The sequence below is a fragment of the Zootoca vivipara genome, chromosome 3 (assembly GCF_965207765.1).
Source record: "Zootoca vivipara chromosome 3, rZooViv2.hap1.1, whole genome shotgun sequence".
Taxonomy (NCBI): Eukaryota; Metazoa; Chordata; class Lepidosauria; order Squamata; family Lacertidae; genus Zootoca; species Zootoca vivipara.
The window spans coordinates 65,165,018-65,191,177 of record NC_142586.1 but is presented as its reverse complement, the minus strand read 5'-3'; the positions used below and the strand labels follow the sequence as shown (position 1 = coordinate 65,191,177).

At 40.5% G+C, this 26,160-nt stretch overlaps 1 protein-coding gene across 3 annotated transcripts in view; it reads right to left on the bottom strand.

Moving 5' to 3' along the window:
* Positions 1-691: 691 nt before the first annotated feature.
* The window catches only part of SCAF8 (SR-related CTD associated factor 8), a 64,882-nt gene continuing 39,413 nt past the window's right edge, over positions 692-26,160 (bottom strand). Inside the window, exon 21 of one of the 3 annotated variants that reach the window (XM_035108674.3) lies at positions 692-1,966. The gene's annotated coding sequence lies outside the window, so the exon portion shown is untranslated. The remainder of the gene's footprint in view (positions 1,967-26,160) is intronic. The other 2 variants (XR_015948996.1, XR_015948995.1) reach the window with 2 other exon arrangements.

Here is a 26,160-nt window from a genome sequence, read left to right as displayed (position 1 = left end):
CATTGAACTATCAACCACCTAGAGCAGCCTCCCCCCACCCCAAACTCCCCTGCAGCTGTAGGTCTTTGGGGAAGATTGGCAGTGATGGGCACGCTCTTTTTCACAAAAGGCATAGGGTGCTCTGTGTTGGTGTGTCAGAAAAATAAAATTCTAAAGTAGGGCAACACCATTACCAGCATTAACTAAAGTGTCACAAAACAGCGAACAAAGACATTCTGGATTTTGTGACATTTCCGCTGATCCTAATAAAAGTATCGCCCTACTGTGGCTCATGGGGAAAAGGTTATTGTGGACCATTTTTCCATTGCTAGAGAAATACAGCACCGTATGTCATCTTGCAACTGTCTGTCTGTTTCCTAGCCTTAACATGGTACTGGCCCTGTAAGAGTAGAAGTTGAACACAGACTCAGACAGAAACAGAAGGAGCCATGAGTGTATCAACCACAGCACTGAAAATATAACAGAAACAGCACAGACCTGTTTCTGTGGAGAGTGGTAGTAGATTGGGGGTGTGCAGATGATGTCTGCCCTTTGACTGCTCACCTATTGAGAGTGGCAACACACCCTAGGTGATCTATGTTCCAAAGCTGTGTTGGACGCAGCATGGGAAACTAAACACAAGGCACACAGTAAGATTTAAAAGCCATGCTTTACAAGATGCAGACAATGGTGAAATAATAAACTGTGCATCTAAACTTTTCTTCTTCGTTTATTGTTATACAGGTCCAATGCTGCGGTCACCATGCAGGTGCAGCATAAGGGGAATGATCTTGCTGAACGATTCTGACTAATCAGATTTCAAGAGACCATGAACTACAACATTCCAAGTGACTGGCCCTTTCATTCTGAGAGAACGAAACACAAATAAGCAGATAGACAAAAATTACCATTTCACATATGGCTTATGATCATGCTTCTCCCCACCCCACCCCCCACCCCACCTGAGTTGATCATTAAACCAAGTCCACATGTTTGAGCCTGAAATGTAGAGCTTTTCTTTGGGTGCTTAATAAGGAATATGAAAACTCTTGCCTGCCGAGTGCATTTTAAAATTACTTCCTTCCCACCCTTTCCCAGTTTTATCATTACTTTTCTTTTTAGAACTTAGTCTTCTGGTTATTAATAGAGAACCGAAGGACGAGACTGGCCAAATTTTAATTTCCAGTTCTTCTGAAACTCAGAAGACTTTTCAGCTCACCAACCTGAAAATACCCAAATGTTCTCTGGGCCTTAAACCCTGAGCCCAAGACTTCCTGTGCCAGGAATTAAGGGCTTAGGAAGTGGATCACAAAACATGATGCTACTTTGGCATTACACCTTTGCCAGTGCAAACGCCCAGAACTGAGGGCACCAGTCACAATTCAAGGTCTACACAATGATTGCAAATGTGGTATTACATCAAATGGAGCCTCCTAAGAACACATGTAGAGACATGTCCTGAAAGAAAATGGAACGCCTTTGACACTGTAGCATTTTTGTTTTCTTGCAACCTGTCCTTCGATGACTAGCACGAGAAGATGCAAGTGGGTTTAAGTTTATGATTTACAGTCCAGTTTTTTCTTCTGGTCCTGCAGAAGAGCCTCTCTCTGTATTGGATGCAACCCCCCCCCCAAAAAAAAAACTGTTCCTTTGAGCAGATCATCCTCAAAAACACACACAAAAGATTTCTTTGTTGTTGTTGTTGTTGTTTTAAAAAAACTCATAGAGTTTATTGCTTTCAATTTATAAAATTAAGCCTGCCTTGGACAGGTAATACTGGTAGGTACATTCGTAATCCTTGGTTTCTACTGGAAAGTGTGTTCTGACACACAATGCTTCCTCAATATAGAACGCCAGGTTCCTTCCTTCTAATACTTCGCAACCAAGATCCGATGTGATTCCCAAAAAAGAACACTGAAGTTCTTCTCATTGAACTCTGCCAAGCTCAGCACCCGGTAAGCTGCCACAACATCCTTCATCATATTGCCTGTTGACAAAAGGAATAATTACTAATTGTCACTGGACGCATGTTTTGAGCTTTTTTTAAACAAATGAAAAACAGATTCAACATTCAAAAGCAAATACAGAAAATTCCCTAGGTTAGTATTTAATATTTTCAGCAAGCTAATAATAATGTCTGAAGTCGCGTACAGTCTTGTGTTTAAGCCTCGCTTCTGGTTGCTATAGGTGACCAGAAATTGCATGTAAGCGAGTGCATGGAATTCTATGTAAGTGAATGAGTGGGTTGGCAGAAGAGGGCTTGGTCACTCAGTCCTCCCTCTGTGACCACAAGAGAAACCAAGCTGTCTTCTAGAGCAGGGAAATCTGCCCCTCTTGGGCCTGAAAGCATAGTTCAACAGGGTAGGGGTTGGTGAGGGCTGGCAGGCTAGTAAATTTTGTGGATTTATTTACAAGGCTGGTCTATGTATTGATACTATTCGTTTTCTCTGTGCTTTCCGGACTAAACTGAACAGTTCTCTCTTCTTGCTTACTTTGACTGCAGGATTGCTACACATTTTTTAGAAGCCGCACTTCTAAGGGGTGAGCTTAAATTGTTTCCAAAACTTTCTGTTATTCATACTTTAATTCAGCAAAGAACAGTAGATTATTATAAAGAAGACCATCATACTAAGAAATGAATCGTCCAAAGAGCTTGAAAACACACCTATCACAATTGTTCCCAAAATCACTGATGAGGCTGATGAGCCTCCTGCCTCACCTCATCTAGGTACTGCAGTAACTCATTAAATGGCATCTGCATGTAGATTTTTTTATTATTTTGTCTCTTCTACGAATGAATATGAAACAAATTACAGTATCATCTTTGAACAAAAGCACTCTGTGTGTATTGGGAAGGCATGTGATAGTGGAGTTTATCTGTGACACAAATCCTGGGACCTTGACTTAAGGTTACTGTGCTCTAAACCAGTCAAGAAATGTCCACATTCAGGGAGAGGGTCCTGTTACACTGGTCCAACACATTCAAAGCTTTAATACACCTTGGCCCACCAGAAACCTACCTGGCAGGCTGGTAGCATCAGCAATGAACAGGTAGGAGTCTGAGCAAATCCTATATGGTATATATTGCATACCTGCGTGGAGAGCTTCACTCATGGGAATCAAATGCGGTTCCCCATAGCTCTATATCTTGCCTGTGGCATTCTCCCCAGGCCCCGCCCATCATGGGTCCTGCTTCAGATCCTGAGTCCTTTTGATTGGCTAAAATCTGCCCTTGAACTCTGTTAATGACCCTTGCTTCCCTGGATATAGGACAGAGTGTGGGCAGAACCGAGCTTATTGTACAATGGTAAAATTTACATTTGTTGGTCTGCCCCCCTCCTCTGCCTCTGGCCCTGCCCACCACAGGCATGTGGGCCCTGGAAGTTTGCCCAGCAGGGAATGAGGTCCTCAAGATGATGAAGGTCTCCTACCCTTGCTGCATAGCCACAGTTCCGTTGCTCCCACATCACTGGAACCACCCCACAACCCCTTTTTCTTTTGTGGTTGCTTAGAGGGAGAGGGTATCCCACAAGTTATAACTCCACTCAAGGAGTTCCCTATAACCCACCCGCTTTGCTGGTCTGATAGGCTACACGGTAAGTGCTTCAGAATCCATCCTTTGAACTAATGCAATGTCAACAGAGCCCTTGGAATCAGGCGGGGTAACAGCTAAATAGACATGCATTCAAGAGCCTAGCCCTTACGTTGTCAAAAGATATTCCAATGTAAATCAGAAGGCATTTCCCGTTCAATCAACCTCAGAGTGCAGAATAAAACGTGCCAAGGAAGCCCTTGACAGAATTGCTTTGAGACTGGGCAGGGATAGACGGCAAGGAAATAATTCCCCTTGGAAAGTTTAAAGTATCTGAAACATAATCTAAAGAATATGTTTAAATAAACAGGAATCTGCTAACTCTCCAAAGAAAATTAAGATCTATTAAAAACCCATGCACTTAGAAGTAATGCTGCACAGCACATTAAAATGTTTGGGTTAATTTCCTGTTCTGAAAAATTGCTCCATAATGACAGCTTACGGTCTTGCTTGACTCCATAAAACTAGCTCAAGAGTGCTTTTGTCAGCCTCTTTATTTCTGCATATTTCTGTACATATGCAACTGTTTTTTTTTTTTTTTTTACAGTGGGGCACCTACTAGCATGATGTCCTCCTCCTTTCTACCAAGGCCATAAAGCTGCTACAGCCCTACTCTTGCAACATAACCACCTGAGACAATTGACCTGGCACAGTCCTTTGGCTCAAGGGCTGTGAACTGCCCTGAAACTACAGAGGAAGGGCGGTATACAAATTTAATTAATAAATAACAATAGAGGCCAGTGCCTCAGCACCCAGGAAGCTGAGAGGAGAGGAGCTCAGAGTTCCTTGGCTTGCAGGAAGTCAATAGTAAATTAGCAGGTCTGCAATCCCAACTTGTCTCCCACGGAAATCCATGAACCTAAGTTAGTCAGCTCCGTTAATTTCAGTGGGTCTGCTTCTGACTAGAACTAGCATTGGATTCAACCCACAGGAAGTGCTCTATTAAATAGGACCGCATATAGTACCTGGCATGCTATGGTCCATGGGGTCACGAAGAGTCGGACACGACTAAACGACTAAACAACAACAACACATAGTACCTATGCAGAATACAGGACAGGAATATGGTATCGCACCAATAAAAGAAAAAGGTTGATGCTTCTTCTAAATACTACCGAACCTGTAGGAACAATTGATGATATGGTAACTACTAAAAGCTTAACTACTAAAATGTTCTTTGATAGTTCTTGGAAGGATACATCCGTTGGAAGGATACATCTGCTGCAGAACTCAGAGGTGTACATCCTTATGTACAATACACCATTGTATCCTTCTGGGCATAATTAAAGATGCTATATATATATATCCTTGAGGACCAACATAAGTAGCTCTTCCCTTGTTTTAATGATCTCTGTGCAGGCAGATTCTTGATGATGCTCATCTTGTAGTAAGATCAAAAAGTGAGGGCATGTTTTAGAGAGACAGTTGTTAATCTTTTTTTAAAAAAAGATCTCACTCCCTCCAGAGGCTCTGCAGGGTGTGGCCTTTCATACCTTCCAGAAGATTATGAAGATTATTTTGGGGGGAGGGAGCCTGACAATGATAAGCAGAGAATTGCTTTAATGGTGGGTTCATATTTAAGTATGTATGTTATATGTTAAGAGTTAACATATAATCACTGTGAAGAATTGGGGGTGCCTGTGGCAATTGCTCCAATGCTACTGTATGACCCTGGACTCACCAAATAGGCACTCATTTACCCTAGCTTTGGAAACTTGAAGTGTATTTTTGGGACCCGCCTCAAGTTGTTTTAAACTGTTTTTAATACTGTGTTTTAATATTGCAACTTGCCCTGGGACTTTAGTGCAAAGGGTAGAAAATTATCCGATGTAAAAATTTAAAACATTTTGTGGTTTCTATTGGTTCATTCTGTGGCCTACATAAAATATTTCTCTATTCCCCTCGAGCTGCAGGGGTGGCTGCAATTAAAAGTGGCATGATGGGTGGAGATAACTTTGTAAATAGGATTTGCATGTTCAGGGCTAGGAAGAACTGAACTAGTAACTTTCTGGAACTATTTCCTGCAGGTAAAGAGACTGCACCTTGATCACTTATGTTCTGTTTTACACTCAGATTAGTCTGCATTTGCTTAATATTTATATCCTGCCTAATCCAATGGAAATTGTTAGTTTTCCAGGCAGTCTTCATCAAGGTTGCTGCATCATGGCAAAATAAGGTTCAATGTAGGAGTGCAGACCCTTGGGGTATATCTTGACTGGAGGGTTTAGATGTGATGACTATAATTTTGTGACAGGCTCCTTCCTCCTATTAAAACAGCGGTGAGAGGATTCTAAACAGAATACAAAATGTGCATTGCCTAAGCTACTTAAAAAATTGGTTTCCATGTATTTTCTGCTGCTGAAAATAGAAGTGATATGAATTGAATTGAATTGGAAGTGATATAATCTGGTTCCTTTCCAGTGTAGAATTAACAATAATGGTTTTAACATATCAGAAGAAAAATGTGTTAGGAGAGTCCAGTATAAAATTGTAGCAAGTATGTTTTCCTCTGCAGACAAGCCACTGTCTGTCTGCATCCAACACTGAAAAGAGATGGATGTGTGAATTCAAAAAGTAACAAAATGCTTACCATCTAGCTTTTTTCACGGTACGTAGCATATGTAAAGTCTGTATCCTCAGGGGATGTCAATTAGGGTTGCTACTTATACATTCCCAAATATTATTAATGGCAAATTGTATGCTTATTTATATTTATGGATATACATAAATTGGGAAATATTACTATAATTTAAATCAAAATGCATCCTGCCCGAAAAGATAAGACTGTGATTGGGTGACCTGTGAGCCTCCTCAGTTTGCTGTGTCAGATTCTAACCATTGATGGGCACCTTTAAGGTCCTCCACTTTTATAACCAGACTTGGACAAGACAACCCGGCAAATAGAGGACCATCCTCTGTATGTAAGATACTTGGCCACCCTAATAACACATTTGAGGATATACCAGTTGAAGCAAACGTGAACAGCATTTCTGCTGAGATGCAACAAGTGGCCACTGTCTGTACTCTCCGCAAACATTTGAAGACACTTTTGTTTCAACTTTTCCAGCTGGATTAAAAGGTCTCTCTCTCTCTCCCTTTGGTTTCCATCTTGTTTTGTTTTTAAAAATCTATATTTAGTCATTCTTCCATACTGCTTTCAAAACTATTTTTAGTTGTTTTAAGATATTTGGAAATTGCTTCGAGAGGCGAAACTTTCCTAGCTTTTACATGAAACTCTATAGTGGTCATTGTCAATGAAATAATCTTACTCATATTTGTCATAATTACAATCTGTACAGTGTCGGATTACCAAATAGGCAAAGTAGGCAACAGCCAATGGGCCCCACTCCTTTTAGGGGCCCTGTGACAACAGATCAAAATAATATTGATTTGGTTTATGAAAATTATTGGTTGGTAAAATCAAAAACTTATTAGAAGATCATTTGTGAAGGCCCTCCCCACCTCCCTGAAGATTTCAACTGCCTCGGGGCCTCCAATACTGAATCTGTACTATCAGAAATACTGACAACAATATAAAGAAAATGACATTTTTAGGATTATAACAACTGTGCCATCTTAAAGTTAACAGCAGACCTGGAAGTGGTAGAGAAACCTCCAATGAGAGTCATTGGTGGAATGCAATGATTTTCAAATAAGGAAATACTATTTTTATTAGAAAGGAAATGACTAAGGGGGAACTTAGCAGGTCTTAACTGTAGCTGAAGGCGTAAGTGCAGGACGTAAGCCTCTCCCTCCCAGAAACCTCAAGTGTTGGGAGATGTCTGATTAATTGCTGACAGGTAAGTTTTAATGAAAGCCAAGTACTTATTCAAAGAATGAATAGCGAGCTTGTTAAATTTAATCCTGAGGGATGTTATTAAGAGAAATAGTTCTACAGGGAGAAAAATAAAACCAAGTCAAAAGGAAAGAGCTCCGGTGATCTTGTAGGGTTGTTTATCTGGTGTTACAGTGGTACCTTGGTTCTCGAATTTAATCCGTTCCGGGAGTCCGTTCGACACCTGAAACAGTTCGAAAACCAAAGCACAGCTTCTGATTGCCTGCTGGAGCTTCCTGCAGTCAACTGAAAGCGGCAGAAGCCGCGGCAGATGGTCGACTTCCAAAAAACGTTCGCAAACCGGAATACCCACTTCCGTGTTTGTGCCATTCGGGAGCCAAAACGTTTGACAACTAATCCATTCAACTTCCAAGGTACCACTGTACTTGTATTCTCCCAAAGGAAAAGCATTTCACTACTCTTAACAAATATACAACTTACAAAGAACAGAGTTAAAGTAAAACATTCCATTATAAATTTCATCTCTATTCTTTCTAAGGCATTTGTTTTCAAACTAGAATCACACTAAGCTTCCAGGAGTTCCTAGGAATAAAGCTGATTGACTACCACTGTAGTCTATTAATATCCTTGATATTAATATTAATATCTATTAATATCCTTGATATCCTTGATTGTCAAACAGGGTAAGAAGTCAGGCCACCATAAAGCTGACAATATATCCCAGATTGATTAATTTCTGGTTGCACACTTTATAGTTCCTGCTGTAATTGTATCTGTATTTCGATTTGGGTTCACTCTTTTTAAAAAAAATAAAAAGAGCTCTAATTGGTTAATTATTTGGGTCAGCTGCTCTGAATTTCATTATGATGAAAAGGCAGCAAGATGATCTTTAATTAGAAGAACCAAACCCTCCCCTGCTCCTGCCAGCTAATGCCACTACCGTACTTTTTACATATGAAAATATTCACCCATAGCTTTTTGTTTCTGACATTGGCTGGAATACTAAAGGGTAAAATTACTTTACTACATGCTTAAATATCTCATGAGTCTCTGCATGGAATCAGTTACTTTGAAGTAAGTTTGCTTCTTTTTAAAAATAATCAAGAATGGCTACAAAAAACTTTGAACTCAGAAATAGGCAAAAGTTTAGCTATGCGTTGCCATATTTCAAAAAGCAAAAACCAGGACAGCCCCCCCCCCCCAAATTGCAAATTTTCGATTGACTTGCCTAAGATCCATGACAAAGTGCCACCTTTTGGAAATTTCCTCTGGACATTAATTCCACCTTTGAATTACCGGTACTTTTCTGCATATGTGCATACTCGGAAGTAAGCCCCACTGAGTTCTATGGAGCTTGCGCTCAAGTAAGTGGCCATAGGACTACTTCTAAATCGATTTGCATTCTAAATTAATTTGCAGATTAAACCACACCAACATACTGCACTAATAGTAGAGAGTAGTACGGAGAACATTCTGGGAATGTGCTCAGACATAACGTTGAGTGAACTGGGGGGGGGACTTCAGGGAGGGAGGACCTAAGGAATGTCAGGTGGTGACATGGAACAGGGCCTTTTCTGTGCCAGCCCCATCTCTATAGAACTCCCCACACTGGTGATGGTGATTTGGTGCCGTCTTAAAATACTTCTATTTCATCAGATATTTGGTGGCACTTCTGAGAGAATATATTGTTTCATGTTACTATTTTTATAGATGGCATGAATTTGTTGTAATTCTAACTGCTGTCTTACTGTTTTGTTACATTTTTATGGCTTTCAGCAATGTTGTTAGCTGCCCTGCGCTCTAATCAGGATGAAGGACAGGCAATCAGCCAACCAACACATTATGACAGAAAAACTATGTAGCAGATGCAATTAACTTGATTCTAAACATTTCAAATAATTTATAGTCAAGGGAAAGAGCTCTGGCACACCTGCTTCACACCAGACCAATTACACCTGCCTCTGATGGAATGGGGTTTTCTCTGCTACCATTAGACTATGGACTTTCTACACTAGCAAGTTCTTATATGGAAGAATGTAGTCGCAGAGTATGCTTTAAAGGGTATGATTTGAAAGCAACTTCCTGAAGCTAAGCAGGTCTGGGACTAGCCAGTGCTAGGATTAGGAGCCACATGTAAACTATCTTGGATTCCATGATGGAAGAAGGTAGGGAAGAAATGAAAAATAAATAAATGAACGAGTGTGCGGGCAAGCAGGGCAGCCTGCACTGACTTTGCTTTTCTCACCAGTTATTATCAGGCATTTCCTTTAGGGGTATAAGATACTCCTAGAACCTTTCTGGTAATGCTGATGCAGAAGACTGAACTATCATCATGGACGGTTGAAGTCAAACCTCACACTACTGAAGCAATCATGGATTCAGATAACCAGGGTGAGTGAAGATTATGACAGGTTATATATGTCATATGTTTCTCTTCTCTTGCAAACAGCTTCTGATTTCATGACATACAAAAATATCTTGCTCCGCCCACATTCTTAGGCAAACCGTTCTCTATTTTGCCTGAGAGATACTGTTCCTGGCAAATCACTGGCCGGGAGGATGATTTAGACTGGGTTTAGAATGCTTTTAAAATGTTTTTATATTGATGTGTTTGCAGCCCTGGGCTCCTTCAAGAGGAAGGACAGGATAGAAGTTGAACTACTACTACTACTACTGCTACTGCTACTACTACTTATTATTCTAGGGAAGATCAGACTAAACTAGGGTTGGCAACCTTTTAGGACTAGTGGGGACATTTTGAATTTTGACAGCATGATGGGGGCACCAGTCACAAATTGGCTGCCATGGGGGACTGGCAGAACACAAATAGATTGGTTTGGAAAGCATGGCATTACATAAAACTAGAGCGAGTAGTCCTAGTGAAACTTTTCCCATAACTGTGTTTCCATACTATAAAAGGCTTAACCTGTTTGATTTAGTCCTGCCAGACAGCTATTAAAGGCATAAGAGCCCTGTTTCCTCTCAATGCTAAACCCTAGGCTGCTATCCTGTACCCACTTACCTGAGAGTAAGCCCCATTAAACACAAGGAGTCTTACTTCTGAGTACACGTGTAGACCATTGTACAGTGAAATCTCAACAAATGCCTAGTCTTTTGTTCCTGCAGAGCAGGATACATGCTTGGGCTTCTTTGCAATGCTTTCACATTTGCCCTTTGGGGACAAGGGATATTCTTTAACATCTACTCACACATATTTTGTAGTAGTATTTGCAGAATACAACTTCCAGGGAGTACCTGATCACAGATGAACCCTCCACAGAAAAGATGCATCCTGGTTGCTGGGAAAAGGGAAGGGCAAACTATGAAGATTCCAAGAGCTAGGCAATAAGACAGAGACAGGAAAATCACACTAATTGAGAGGGGGAAACAGCAGCTCTGTGGGACCCCAGGGACTCCTATTGCCCGATCTCCTGGCAACTCACTTATCAACCACAGCTCTGCTGGTTGGCCACAAAAACTGGGGGCAGCCAGGATAGCTCATGTCCCAAAAACCCCTCAAAAGAAAAACAGCATATTTTGCTTTACTTTCTAAGAGGGCTAGAGCCTTACTTTTTATTTTTAAAAAATGAAAGGTCCAAGTCTCTGGTTCCTAATCAGGCATGCCAATGAAGGCCTTCACAGGTGTCACAGTACCCATAGGGGGCTAGGCTGGTGACCCCCATCCTTAATATTTGAATAGGACCTTAATATCTATTCCAATCTGATCCGTAGTAATAATATTTTACTGAATTTTGGGTGGTAATGCAGGTTGAGTAACACACCATTCATAACATTTATACTATCTTAGCTGCCAGCAGTGCTGGTACAATATCACTGAACTCTGCTATAACATCACATTACACACACACACATTATTGTATTGGTGTAGCTGCTTGCTGGCCCCAACCAAAGCACTTCTGTACTGGTAAATAAAGCTTGGGCCAAGACCGTTAGCATTGGGCCTGTAACCCTATGCATATTTAGCCTCTTTGTTAAGTGTCACTGAACACAGAGATTATTTATTAATAAGCATGTATAAGGGTAAATATCCTAAGCACATGCATTTGGGAACACATCTCAGAAACATCAATAGGATGTTTCATCAATAGGATGTGTGCATTTATACATATTTACTCAAGTCCCACTTTGTTCTGCAAACTTGCTTCCAAGTAAGTATATGTATGATTAGGTAAAATTGTCAGACATTGTCTTGTCTTTTGTGTTAAGAACGGGATTTCTAAAGTGCAAAAGTTGAAATGGTGTTCATACACCGTACAAAAGAAAAGATGATATGTTCCAACAATTGAAGTCCAGTTTTATTGAGACAATACATTGGTGTACGCAATTCAAACTTTATTTTTACGCACCATCTATCATACATATGTTTTACAAAGTTCAATAATACAATTTCAGTGTTGATGTAAAATGAAAGCAGATGGCATATTGATTCAATGTATGATGCCTTTTAAAAATGTACACAGATTCAAAAGAACTCTCATAGTTCTTAGAAGCCCACTTCGTTCTGTCTCAGAGCTATGAACCTCCTCTAGGTCAACTGTGAATTGTTCTAAATTGAATTGGGATTAGATCTCTAAGGTCCTGCCTGAATGGCTAATCAAAACCTACATTTCCAACTCTAAACCAAAATAAATATAATGATGCTTTATAGCATACAGGTGGAAAAAAGGCAAGTTGTTAGACCAGATACCTAAATCCTCTTGCTGATGGCACATTAAACTCTCAATTGTGTAGTATCTATACAGAATAAAGTGAGGAAGGTTTCACAGCTGGTAACAAGACTAGGCAACCCATTGGGCCGTCTTCAGTCTTGATCACTTTTACACTAAAATACACATCACACTAAAGTCAGAAGATGACCCTCCCTTATAGGGACTATTCCCAACCTTCAGGTTTTGAATGCCATTACTTATGTAAGAGAAAGGCACCAATCACAAGTGGGAGACATCACTAGGGGCAGGGGGCAACAAAGCTCGTAAAAAGTACAAAAAGTTTAGAAAAATTGACTTATAAGGGGAGAACCCTCCCCCATCGTGAAGCCTGAGCACACTCAAGTGGACATGGAATGCTCATTGGCTGTTGGAGAGATGCTGAAATATTGTATCCCTTTTTATATACCCAGTTGATCAATGTGCTCTGCAAAAGAGGACCTCTTGAACATGCTATCATGAGATGCACTACAGGAATTGGCCATTAGTGTGGTGTCAACAATTCTTCGGGATACCCTCCTATTGCACGTTAGGTGCCATGTCCGCTGTCCTTTTGGTTCCTGCTGAAGACCTCTCTTTTTCAACAACTATTTTATCCCAGTCTGCATCTGTCCTGGAACTATCTTTATATAATGAATTGTTTCGGGTGTTTTTACGCTTTCCTTGTTTTATGGTTGTTCCCATCCCACTTTATAATCACATAGTTTATAGTTGTAATCTGCCCTGGGACCTTATATGGTCCCACAGGTGTAGGAAATTTGTGGTGCTCCAGATGTTACTCCCATCAGTCCCAGCAGGCGCAGCCAATGGCCAGGGATGAGAGCTTATTTCAGTGATATCTAGAGGGCCAAAGATTCTCCACATCTGTGGTAAAGGGTGGGTGAGAAATCAAATACACAAATAAACACTTTAAAAAAATAAATAAAGTTCAAGGGATTTCAACAATCTTTACAGCTGCTCTTTAAGATAGGCCAGTATTATTATCTCAATATTGCAGGTGGGAAGACTGATACTGAGAGAGTCGCTTGGCTAACACCACCAAGGATGTTCTCATGAGCCAGGGATGCCTGAGCATCCAGTCTTCATCACACCTGCAGCAAAAGGGGGACATGTTCTGAAATGAATCTGAGTTGTGTTATCTCAACACTTTGAAGATGAGACGAGGTAGATAAGATTTGTATAGCCTGAAAACGTCTCAACTTTAAGCTTTCTTGTATCAGAATATTTTGTGACAACAGGAGCTGTCGTACTGTAATTGTAATCAGAGGCCTCTTCTATGAGACCTCTTTCATATTAAAGGAGCATTTAAATGTTTTGACTTAATGCTGAGTCATGTTGGGGTACCCGACTAATGACTTCTTCTAAAACAGGTGCAGCCAACCAGGTGCCCTCCAGATGTTAGACTTTGATAGCCAATATTCAGGCATGATGGGACTATATTAATTTGTGGAACAAAGTAATAAAAATAAATGGAGAAAAACAATGTGCAAAAATTACAAAATTATGTAAACAACTTAACAACAAAATAAATAACAAATTAACAACTCTGTTTGTCCAGCAACATCAAGAGTACAATATTGACTCTCTTTGTTCTAAAGTGTATGTTTCAAGCAGTTTTTAATGTACAGGGTAGCAAAAGGCTGCATTTGCAACATAACTGAAATGTGATAACCTCAAATAAGTTAAATTTTGAAAAAAAAACATTTTCTAACTGCAGGCACATCCTTTTCATCATACATATATTAAGTGCACTTAGCGAAAGTCAGTTTCTTGAACTGAAGCTACATTCAAATACACCTTTTGCAGCAGAATCCTGGGCATGCCTACTCAGAAATGAGTTACCCAGAGTTCAGTGGTATCTGTTCTCAGATTAAATGTGTAAAACTGATACTTCTGAGCATCCATGCATTGGATTACATTGTTTAATCTCTGCTCTTCTCATTCTTGTTTCCTTTCTCCTTTTTTTGCCACCTCACACATATTTCCTACCCCAGGCAACCGCTTCGATGTTGAGGGACAGCCATCCTACTCTGTGGTGACACAGCCTCTTCTGGGCTCAATCTGGCCTGCTTTCTCAGTGGTGAAGGGGGATGCTATCCTGCTACCAGTGCTGAAGATTCAGCTGTAGTCTAGTCAGCGTCTGTATGTGGACAAATGCCACATGTCTTTGCTCACCTCTGTGAAAACCTGACAGTTTGTGGATAAGACTGGGGCCAGGAAATACACTGATTTTGGCCAGACCTGCTTCTGGGCTTGTCATCTAAGGCAAAGTACTGCTACAAGGCCTTAGGAAACCACAAAGCACAGCTATGTGGTCCCAATGTTAGACCTGGGATTTCTAGTGAAGCCCAGCTGTGAAGCTCCGACCATCCTAAATCCAGTGGTTTTGACTGGGTTTTTAGGAGCTTGAAGTCCATTGTATGGCAAATATTAGGCCCAACTGCATTTGTGACAGGTTAGTCTAGCTAGAATCAATTATGCACACAGATCTTATTGTGCAACTTTGTTTGAAACAGAAAGCTTCTTCTTACATCTGTAGTAGCATGTTGAGCATGCAATAAATTGACCAATGCTACATATTCACCTACTGCTCAACATGTAGTACCACTTCATATTTTTGATTAATATTTGTCCTCCAAAATATGTGTAACATATATGAGAGAAATGCATGTATGGTTGATTCTTGGTCTCCGCAGTGAATACACACACATGGCACACATCATATATGAAGTAGCTCTCAACCTGGATCAATAAAGCTGCAGTCATAAGAACTACAGGTTAAGTTGTTATGAATCTGGTTATAAATACCCTTTTCCGATGCTTCTAGGCTAGGGTCCACTGTAGGGCTCTGAGGCTTAAATATAGCATCCACATGTGGCAATCCAGATGTTAATCTGGAGGCAAAACATCGTATGTGAGAAATACAAACTTTTAAAATATTCCAAAGGCCAATCATTTATTAGTTGCATCAAAAGAAAGAACCACTGTAGCTGCCTTTGAATGTCATTTTCAACACAACATAACTATGTGTTGATTCAGAGATAGTTGCAACTTTTACATCAGTGGCAGCCAAGAGGCTTCCCTCCAGATATTGATTGGACTGAAACTCTCATCATTCCTGATCATCAACCTTGCTGGCTGTAGCTAATGTGAGCTGCAGTCCAAGATGTGGAGGGCACCTCAGTCTTATGTATGCCTCTTCCAGGGTCATACCAGAACACAATTTGTCTGTAATGGAGGATAAAAAGAGTCCTTTTCAATGACAATTGTAAGATTTCTTGTAAACTGCTTAAGAGGTTTTACTACGACCAAGTGGTATAAACATAGTTAATGAATGAATGAATCAATTAAATTGTACTGGCATAATGTATGCACTTGGTTCATACCCAGCCCTAAGCATCAACGGGGTCTAGATAATGCTGTGAAGGGCAGCCAACTGTGAACTGGCCCCACCTGTAGAGTGTATAGCAGCCGTCCCACCATTACAAATCTGTATTGGATGACCCAGACATCAGAGCCTCGTGACATTCCTGGTGTCCTGCTTCTGAACAGTATTTGTTTCTTGCTTGCTGTTTTTCTTTTCTTCCTCTTCTCTGATGGTGGCAGGCTTCAGAATCTTGGCAAGATGATGGGGAGCAAAAAGAAAGATTCCAAATCTATCCATAGCGCAGTTTGTCATTTGCTGGGTGCCCGTGTGTGAAGAGAGTAATAATTCCTTCCAGTTAAAAAGCTAGTCAGATGCTCTAGTCAAGCCACACTTGCAGTTTTTCCCCTTAAACTAGTCTGTAAAGTAGATGAAATATGTGAGAAATGTGATTTCCCCATGTTAAACTACTGCAATTAATGCTTACAAACCATTTATGAAACAAACTAAATGTTACAAGTCTCTACAAAAAATGATGGTGGTTAATAAATGCACCTGCCACTCGCAAGCCCACCTGAAATTTCTGTGTATTGTTGGAGGCCTCAGGAGAGCAACACTTTGTACCAGAGATTGGGGTCTAGATGAGACCTTGAGGAATGACTGTGTCTAGCCTCTCCAGTCTCATTTCGTGCAACATGACAAAAGAAGCCTATGTTATTAATCCCACAGAAGGTTAAGTATTAGGATCCTAGCCCAAGAAAGGCTAACAGCTGAAGCTGAAGAATGGGTACTAAGAGGCTTGAATTCAAAAACATGAAGCGAAAGATTAATAAACTGCTGGGAATGCTAGCACAGCAACCTTTTAATGAGGAAGTGGAATGAGAAGTCAGCCATTTAGAGGTTTTAACCAGCTAGTCCCATTAAGGCAGGGATGGGGAACCAGTGGCCATCCAGATGTTAATGGACTACATTGGCCATGCCAGCTGCAGCTAATTGGAGTTGGAAATCCAAAAATATCAGAAGGGGCACAAGTTTCCCATCCCGGTCTTAATGCAAAATGGAAGTTGGCATTCCTCAAGAAGAGGAAAACACTGCTCTCCGCACATGGTACAGCAAAATAATAGACCTTTAGCACCTTATTGCTGATATCGAAGGGTGATATCATCTTAAGTACAGGATGAAAGAGCATCAAGTTGCAGGGACCATCTTCCTCTAGTTGTGGCAAAAAGGAAAGACGCAAAATTGCTAAGATCAGTAACAGAAGCTACCAATTCTACTCATGTTTTAGTTATGTGTGGCTGCATTTTTTAAAAAAACAGATATAACCTGATGTAAAATTTGCTTTTCTGGCTTTTGGCAAGACTGCATGCACACAGGTAACAAGCAAATGTGATCCGTAAAGATTCCAGACTTCTGACAAGCTGTGTGGCAGACCACTGCCACTGGGATAAAAGTAGGGGAACAAGAATGAGCATTGCAAGACTTCAACTACTATGCTTGCCTACATTTATGAAGTATTTGAATTATTAACATTACACTAATCGTATATGCAACACCGTCCAGAGTTACATAAACAGAAGAGACTAGTCTTGCTACCAAATTGCTTACAATCTTAAATACACAGTGGGGATACTGTCCTCAACTGTGGCTTGGGTGGGGGTGGGGGTTAGAGATATATAAAAGTGTTGGGTGGGTAGAATGTATGTAAATTGTCATAATAGCTGCTGAAAGCTTGCTTACAGGCGAGGATGTGTGAAATACGTATTACATACGTATATGTAAAAATATGTTATTTCTGACTTGGAGAAACATGCCAATGTGGTGCCCTCCTAATGTTCTGAGACTGCAACATCATCTCTAACCACTGACCATACTGACTGGGGCTGCAGTCCAACCATGTCAGCAACCCCTGCCCTACATCTTTTATCTAACATCACTCATCTAAAGCAAAACGGAGTGCGTGCACACACACACCCTCATAGAAATGGGACCTCTCTCCTGTACATCAAAAATAAAAGTTGCTGCTATTCTGCACTGTGCACATAATAATTTGCTAGTAAGATAACTAGAAAGCACCAAACTGCCTAGCAACATCAATTAAAGAGGTAAATAAAGAAATCTTAATGTGTGGCCTTACACCAGGCAGTCTTTCATTCAATCCATTTCCCACCTTCTTTACCATCCTCCCTTTGGTTGCCAGAAACCAATGGAAGTAATAAGAAGGTACTGCAAGATTTTTAGGAAATGCTTGGATTTGGGTTTGGTTAATCTTTTCAGGAAAGTGTTTCTAGAATCTACTGGCAGCTACTGAGAACTCCTCATTGGCCCCCTTGCTGTCCTAAAACATGATAGATAAATAATAAGTTTAACAGGATGCTTTGTGCTGTGTAGATGTGTCTCATAGAACAAAGGATTGAGCTTACAGGTTCCCTCCCCTTCTCCTATATGCCTGGGAGGACTTCTGCCACATTTACTTTGTGGCGACTGCTGCCCCCTGGACCTGGTAGGATGGCTAGGAGGTTATGGGGGTTTGGTCAATGGGGTCAGGAAGTTTCTCCTCATATCCATCCCTTACAAAGATACTGTGAGCATTTAATAATTGCATTTTTACAAACGCTTAGTACCTAACTAAACTATGTGCTGTGATGAGTTACGAGACTCACAAAAATCCACACATGCATGCACACACGCACACTGGTATTCAAGTAGATTTTTCTCAGAGTAAACCCACTGAAATTAATTAGTTAGGGCCATTAATTTCAATAAGTCACCTATACTGTGCTGTGAGCATAATAATGATGTTAACAAAACATTCATTCTGCAACACTGAGTTGAATGAGGATGATATGGTCCAAGATGATGGATAACAAAAGCATGAAGCAGAACACCCAGGCTGCAGTCCTGACCCCGGTGCTACTACAGTGATGGTGGTGATGATGATATTGGCAACAACAAAAAATCTCCCCTGAAGTAAATGGGGAACTGAGCAACCAACACACTCTTAGGCTACATTTCTAATCCCACTACTACCGGTACAATGCTGCTGCTGCTGCTGCTGCGGATGGTGATGATAACATTGTTTAAAAAAATCTCTTTCAAAGGAAATAGGAAATTGTGCAAAGAGCATGAGAACAGCAGAAACACTTAGCAAGTCATACCTGTCTCTTATTTCAACAAAAGCCTCCAGAATTATACCCCCTCCCAACTATCAACACACATGTATTCTAGCATGTGGGTGGCATTCAATGCTAGCTCTTCTCAGAGTACAGTCCTGAAAGCGCAATGCCACACAAAAGAAGACCGTTCCATTGTGTCTGGAAGCAGGAATCTTGGTTTACAATGAATGATGGTTAATTGTTGAGTCAGGCAATTTTAAACCATAATTTATGAAGCTGGCTTGTTTAACAAACCAACGTTGTCAACCAGTATTCCTGGCTCATGCAAGATTCTTTGAAAATAAATAAATTTGGTAGAAATCAGCTTCCCATCTATACACAATACAAAACTGAGGAGGGGTTGGAGCTTACAGAAATCTGCTGGCATTAGCTATGCTATGAAGCTCCTGGTGGTGAACACCATTGAACTGCTGATCGCTGCTGGCTTGCTGTCACCGCCAATCACTTCAGGCCTCCCTTGCTAAGACATAACAGGGAGCACTTTAAGGCTCTTGATTGTTCATTGGCAGCTGCATTTCTGGCTGTCATCACATACGACATCAGGTGTGGGGCAGGTTACATGGATTGGGGGAAATAGCCACGCCAGCCAAATTGGGACCCATGCCAGACCTAATTAGGCCCACAGGCTCTCCACCTGTGTACCAAACCATGATTATAGCATTATGTGCAAACAGACCCCATTCTGGAGTCATTTATACACTGTTTTAGCTGCACAATAGCCTCTATTTCCACAGCCACTCCTAAGCTGCTCCTGGTGGCATTAACACCTCCTACTTACGTGGCAATAGTGAATTGTATAGTTACATGCAATGGTAACAGTATCTGACCCATTAAGCAGATGTGTAAAAACAATTAACAGTGTCTCCCACTGGCCCAACTGGTGGTGGCATGGGGATAGGCCTTCTCTGTAGTGGCATCCTGACTGTGGAACACTATCCCGACAGAGATGTGCTTGTGCCCCACACCAACATCATTCCACCAAAAGCTAAAGATCCACTTGTTTATCCAGGGGCTTTGGGGAAGGGTGGATTTGACTGATGACCTGTTATTCTTTGAAAGCTGCACTGCAAATTCTGTATTTTACTGACGCTATTTCAGGTTTTCAAGGTTGTAATTTTATTTGTATTCTTTGCTGATCTACGCACCAGCCTGGGATCCTAATGGAGGAATGGCAGGGTATAAATATGAAGAGTAATAAAAAATGAAAGATGTAATTATTCTGGAGGGCGGTTTGGGAGCAACCACAGTAGTGGCAGCAACCACACAACTCTTGAGGTAAGATATAGAAAGTATTAACAGGACATGATTGGAGTTTTGGGGGGATTATATTATCATGAACTAGATCACTGGTGAAAAGCTGTTGTACTGTTACCAAAGCATTCATTAGGCACTAAAAAATCTTTATACAGTATAAAATTTGAAAGTTTGAGGGTTCAACAAACTGACAAAATTTGTGACATAGCATGAGGTCCAGAATAAACCAAATAATGCTTTCTAAAGGAACTGGTTACTTGTCATATTATTTATTGTCCATTTACTTCAATAATTTATATATTGCTTACTCAGCAATCTCTGAGCGGTGTTGTCACTAAGCAATTTTGAATTGCTTTCAAGGAGACAGTAATTGTGATTTTATTTTAAAATCCCTCATGTGTCAATGCAATTTGACAAATCAAGAAATAATTAGCAATGGTCTAATGTTTTAAACTACTGTTTAAATCTGTGATCAGATTATCAACTTTACTGTTATACAAACCTGATATTAAAACCCCACACCACCAGTATGCTGCAGAAATGTAAAGTCTTTTTTAAAAAGGCAAAATGGATGTTACCGTATTATCTCCTATCTTACAACCAAAGCAGAAATTTGCTAATAATAATGTGATCATTGCAAGTCACGTTGATCAGAGACTAAACCTACAGAATTCCTGGAAATGTTTGTTAGAGTGTCTTACAGCTTTGATTTTGTTCAAGTCACATTAATCCAATTTTAATCTTATTAGTGCCTTTCAATGCTGACAGAAGTAGTGATGAAATTTGTCCTCCTAAAAGATTGGCTCACCACTTACATCCAACTGTTCACAGTGCTCTGAAGGAGGCATCCTGCAGAAATCATCTCATCAGGAGGTTTGTTCCACATGTTGTTGGAATCAGGTTTTCAGTGTGGCGGCACCTACCATTTGGAACTCCCTCCTCTTAGATAGCAGACCAGTGGTGCCTTTTCTTGTCTTTTTAGTGAAGACCTTCCTATTTCAAAAGGTCTTTAAGGGGAGATTTTTTTCAAGGTATTGGATTTGATATATATTGTACTGTGTTCTTTTATCATTGATATTCTTTTTGCTCCAAGGTGTTCCATAAGATGCACTTCACAAACAGAATGAAATAAAATGAAAGAATAAAAAGAATCTTCCAAAAAGAGAGCACAAAGGAGTCAAGGGTTAAGCCCTGAAAACAATAAAGTACTTGCATGAGAAGCTGTGTGTTGATACTGCCAGCTTTTCAGTTATCTCAGTATCTAATTGGATAACACAATGAAGTGATTAATTTACAGCTGAAGTTAGCAGACAGCATAAACGAAACTCCATGCCCCTTAGCTTATATGGAGCTCAAAATTCAGTGCAAGCATACAATGATCCACTGTAACTTGAGGTGTAACTTTAAAGAACCCCGACAGACTGGCTGCTTATATTGATCCAGGATAATTTTAAATCAACGTCTGATTAACTTGAAGTGGGGAAGAGCTACGGCTCAGTGGTAGAGCATGCCAAAGCTTCACATTTCAATCCCCAGCATCTCCTTGTTCAACTGAGAAAGGCTCTTGTCTGAAACCCTTAAAAACTTCTGTCAATCAGTGGAGAGTAACAAGCTACATGGACCAATGGTCTGATGTGGCATAAAGAAAGTTCTTGTGTCCTGGGTCAGACAGCAAACTAGTTTGCTGTCCATTTTCTTTTTCACCCCCTTACACAGCATCAAATGTGGCTGAGAAGAATCCACTAAACTTCAAGAGCAGAATTTTGGGAGGTTCATAGGGAAGGAGTAGCCTGAAAAGTTCTGGTGCATGTGCAGAATGTTGCTTTCAAGCCTTTGGCTCCTGGTTGTCTTTGGTATCTATCTAGGACAAGAGCTGAGATACTGGGTGCTACATTATACCAGAATATTCAAAATGTCCTTTATTCAACAATCACACCTCAAAATGTTAGTGTTAACCTGGGTCTTGCTAGATCAAAGGAACCAACAATTTCAGCAAACATGAGAGCAGCCATGAGGAACTAAAATGGATGACAGCAATGGAACAATCCTGCTCTTCAAAGGCTGCTTGGAAATGCTGCTGAATATAGTGACAGCCAACACATGACTTTGGTATCTGAATTGGAGAGGAAGATTTTAAAAAGGTGTACAATGATGCCGAAGGATCAGCAAGTATTACTGCATACATATGGTGAAACACTTGGGCTATTTTGGAAGAAGATACTGATATGGGACGTGTCACAGTGACCTGTGTGAAGCCAATGGTGAATGGCAGGGATACCAAGTGCACCTTCCACTAGATCAGGTTGTTAATGATAAAAAATGATGCAGAATGATTAAAAGATTAGAAGAGGGTGTACAGCTTTATTTGCAGTTTACTTTTCTTCTTCACACTACACTACAGCTACCTTTCTTTTCTGTCCTTATGGTTTTATCTCCCTATCTCCTTTCTTTTTTCTGTTGTAAAAAAAGAGGAGGAGTAGATAATAACTTTTCTCTACAATTATAAGACAGTGTAGAACAGCCAGAAAAACAGATTATATAGACTGGAGTGAGTTTTAGATGCAGGCATTGGATTATTATTCGAACTGCTTTAATAGCTTGGACAATGACGTGCCATTTCTTAGATATTATTCTGTTAGTTGCCATTCTATGCTTTTTACACGGTACTGCCTTTTCCATGGTACTGCCTGAATAGGAGGGATAATTCTGCCATATCACAGTAACCTCAACTGAAACCCCCTCCCCTTAATTAGACAGTGTAATTCCATATATTAAGAATAAGACACCACCAGTAAATCTTTAGGTAAGCTGCAGATACGCAGCTATGAAGGTCAATTTCCTTTTGTAACTAACACACACATAATTTTAGTAAACGTCTCTTCCATGAAATTGTATCATTGATACAATCATTTATATAGTCTAAAATCTCTCTTGCCATAAATATCCCATTTTCCCACAACTGAACCAAGGGTCTCCTCTTTATACCTGATTCTTTAAAATGATCTTTCCTGCTGGCCCCTGCTTCTCATTTACAACTGTGAGGTGAATTCTATTTTACTGCACAGAAAATATTTCATGAAAACGTGAAAGGCAATTAGGGGCAAACTCTACAGCAGCTGTATTTCAAGAAGCAATTGAAAACTTAGGAATTGCTTTTGAGATCACTTTCAGGCTCTATTAGAAGAGATTTTTCCCCTTAAGGGATGACAGTTTAATGCATACTTGGTTTGATTATAATGCTAGGCTATGCACACTGTGGGCGGAAGGGGGAATGGAAATGTAAGAAAAGGCATATACCATTTCTTGGCTGCCTATCAAGTTTCTTAAAAAAATTAAGGTACAACAAAACTAAGCTCTTTTACTTCTATTTTTAGCCAAACATTGTACAGGTGGGCTGGCATTAACCTACCTCTTGCGTTTATAGGCTACTGTGGTGAAAATTTTGGTTCCACTTTTCACAATGAAAGCAGCACTCTTAGTGGGTAGACAAACCCTTTACATTTTCACCTTTTTTGATTCTGTTCTTTACATGGACACATCAGTTTCCCCCCACTCTATATCAATATTGCATGTGTTCAATCATAGGTCCACCCATCCCAGATTTGTACATTTTAAAAAAACCAACCAACCATGAAACTCTTAAACTGGTCACATTATATAGGCATTTTGCATGCAGTCTTCCTCTTTTTGTATACTTTCTAATGCATTTCCCCGCTAAAATGGATGTTTTTTTGACTCAAAACTGCAGCACAAGAACCAAAATCTATAAGCAAGTCTGGCAATTTAGGTCACTGTGCTTCAGTATTTGGACTAAATGGATTACTCATCCATCCCTGCTATCCACAGCCACTATCCCCCCCCCCCCCGGGCAATATGATGCTGCTTCAATACCATTTATGGGTGCCTCCCTTCCAGAGTGATCCCAGCCAATCAGCGATGATGTAATAAACACAATGATATCAATATGCTCTAATCCCAGTTTCGGCTACCTGGCTACAAAGCCAGCTGATGGAGGGCAACAAAACTAAGCTACATACGGCAGTACATCCTGAACTAGTTATATTACATGGGTTATCCTGGTCAATCAGAAAATATGTCACTGAGGGAAAATGGGAGTCCCGTTTAGGAAGTCCTTCCTGAATAGAGGAACATTTGTTGCCTTTTGTCTTTCCCTAAAAAACAGTAAGAGTGTATTCTTTCAATGCTGATTGAAGTGTCATAAAAGCTGCCCTTTCTTTTGGTTCAGACACAATGATGACTTGTAGGTCAGCGAGTAATGGGAAATGGTTTGCATGCACCAGGAAGGGTGTATCAAAATGGACAATAGCCCTGAAGAATATAGCATAAATACACATGGCCATGGTTGGTGCTGTGGTCTAAACCACAGAGCCTAGGGCAGTGATGGGCAACCTTTTGAGCTTGGTGTGTCAAAATTCACCAAAAAAACCCCCGAGCATAACTCGGGTGGTGTGTCGCTTCAAGAAAAAAACCCATAATTTCGCGATATTTATAGTTTAAATAACAAAAATGTATAATTGGAATATATAACTGTATTTAATAAACCAAAAACTAATTTGTCAGTCGGTTTCTTTTTGGTCTTGATATTATTTAACTTGTGTGGGGTGCTGTGAACTAGCATATTATTTTACTGGGGAGGCAGGGGAAGCACACACCCCTCCAGTTTTAAACAGGTATTTTAAATACTTTCTTTTTCTGGAAGAGATGAGTAAAGGGGGGGTGTTGGGTGTTGGTAACAAAGGGGGGTCTATGTATTAAAGGTGGGAGTATTGCCAGTAAGCTCAAAGGTGTCATAGGTTCGCCGTGGCCTAGAGCTTGCCGATCAGAAGGTTGGCAGTTCGAATCCCTGCGACGGAGTGACCTCCCGTTGCTCAGTCCCAGCTCCTGCCAACCTAGCAGTTCGAAAGCACGTCAAAGTGCAAGTAGATAAATAGGTACCACTCTGGCGGGAAGGTAAACGGCATTTTCATGCGCTGCTCTGGTTCGCCAGAAGCGGCTTCGTCATGCTGGCTACATGACCCGGAAAAACTGTCTGCGGACAAATGCTGGCTCCCTCGGCCTACAGAACGAGATGAGCGCGCAATCTCAGAGTTGTCCACGACTGGACCTAACGGTCAGGGGTACCTTTACCTTTACACATGGCCACCAGAATGCTAAGTATAATGAAGCCAGATAAAGAACCAAAAGCAAGCTCAGATACCTTTTTTCAAAAACTCCCAACTGTACACCCACGTTAACTGCTTCACTTCTTCAGCATCTACACACACCTTTAAAGAGCAATTTGACAACTTTCATTAGTCACCTTTCATGTCCATCTCGTACTAGGGAATCACTGCTGTAGTTATCCACTGTTCCCTTGTATTGATGAATCAACTAGAATTCCTGGTATCTGAAGAAGTGTGCATGCACATGAAAGCTTATACCCAGAACAAACTTAGTTGGTCTCTAAGGTGCTACTGGACAACTTTTTATTTTTAAAATTTATTTCAACTAGAATTCCTAACAGCTTACATGCTTGTCGTATGTCTCCCAACAATCTGACACAACCAAATTTACACACAGTGGTGGATCTTTTGTGCACTTCTTGTGGGTATGATGCAGATAGCAGATGCTATTTCCCAAATAGCTGAGGTACACTTTATTCTTACATTTGAAAAGGTTTGTTTTCAGGTTGTGTAAGAGCCAGAATACCCTCTAAGGAGCTTAGCCCCACAGGTTCAAGTGCATCTGGAAGGGAACATAACTCAGTGGCAGAGCACATGCTTTTGCAGGTCTCTGGTTCAATTCCTGGCACCACCAATTAAATAAAAGATCAGGTACCAGATATGGAGAAAGCCACATGGATCTATGGACACAGGATAAGGAAGCTTCCTAAGAAAGCAGTCCACACCACAACACTGACCTATATAGATGCAAAAAGCAAATGGGCATGTATTTGGCATCAACTTAATTGCAATATTTTTAGTCAGATGAGCAACACAAAGACTATAGTATATATTTCAGGCGCCTCAAATGAATAAAATTACCGCCATTAAATGTAATTCAAATGTTTTACTCCTTCCAATACTGAACTAGGTAATTAAGCACCTATCAGTCGGGAAGCAAAATGAGGCCGCCCAAAAATAAAATAGTGGTTTCCCTGTACTTGGGGAAACAGGTATGCAGAAGTATATTAGTTTGCATGTTTCTTTTAAATGGTCCTGAGAGTTTCTAGGACATACAGAATGCTGAAGGCTGAAGGCATACAGGCTAAA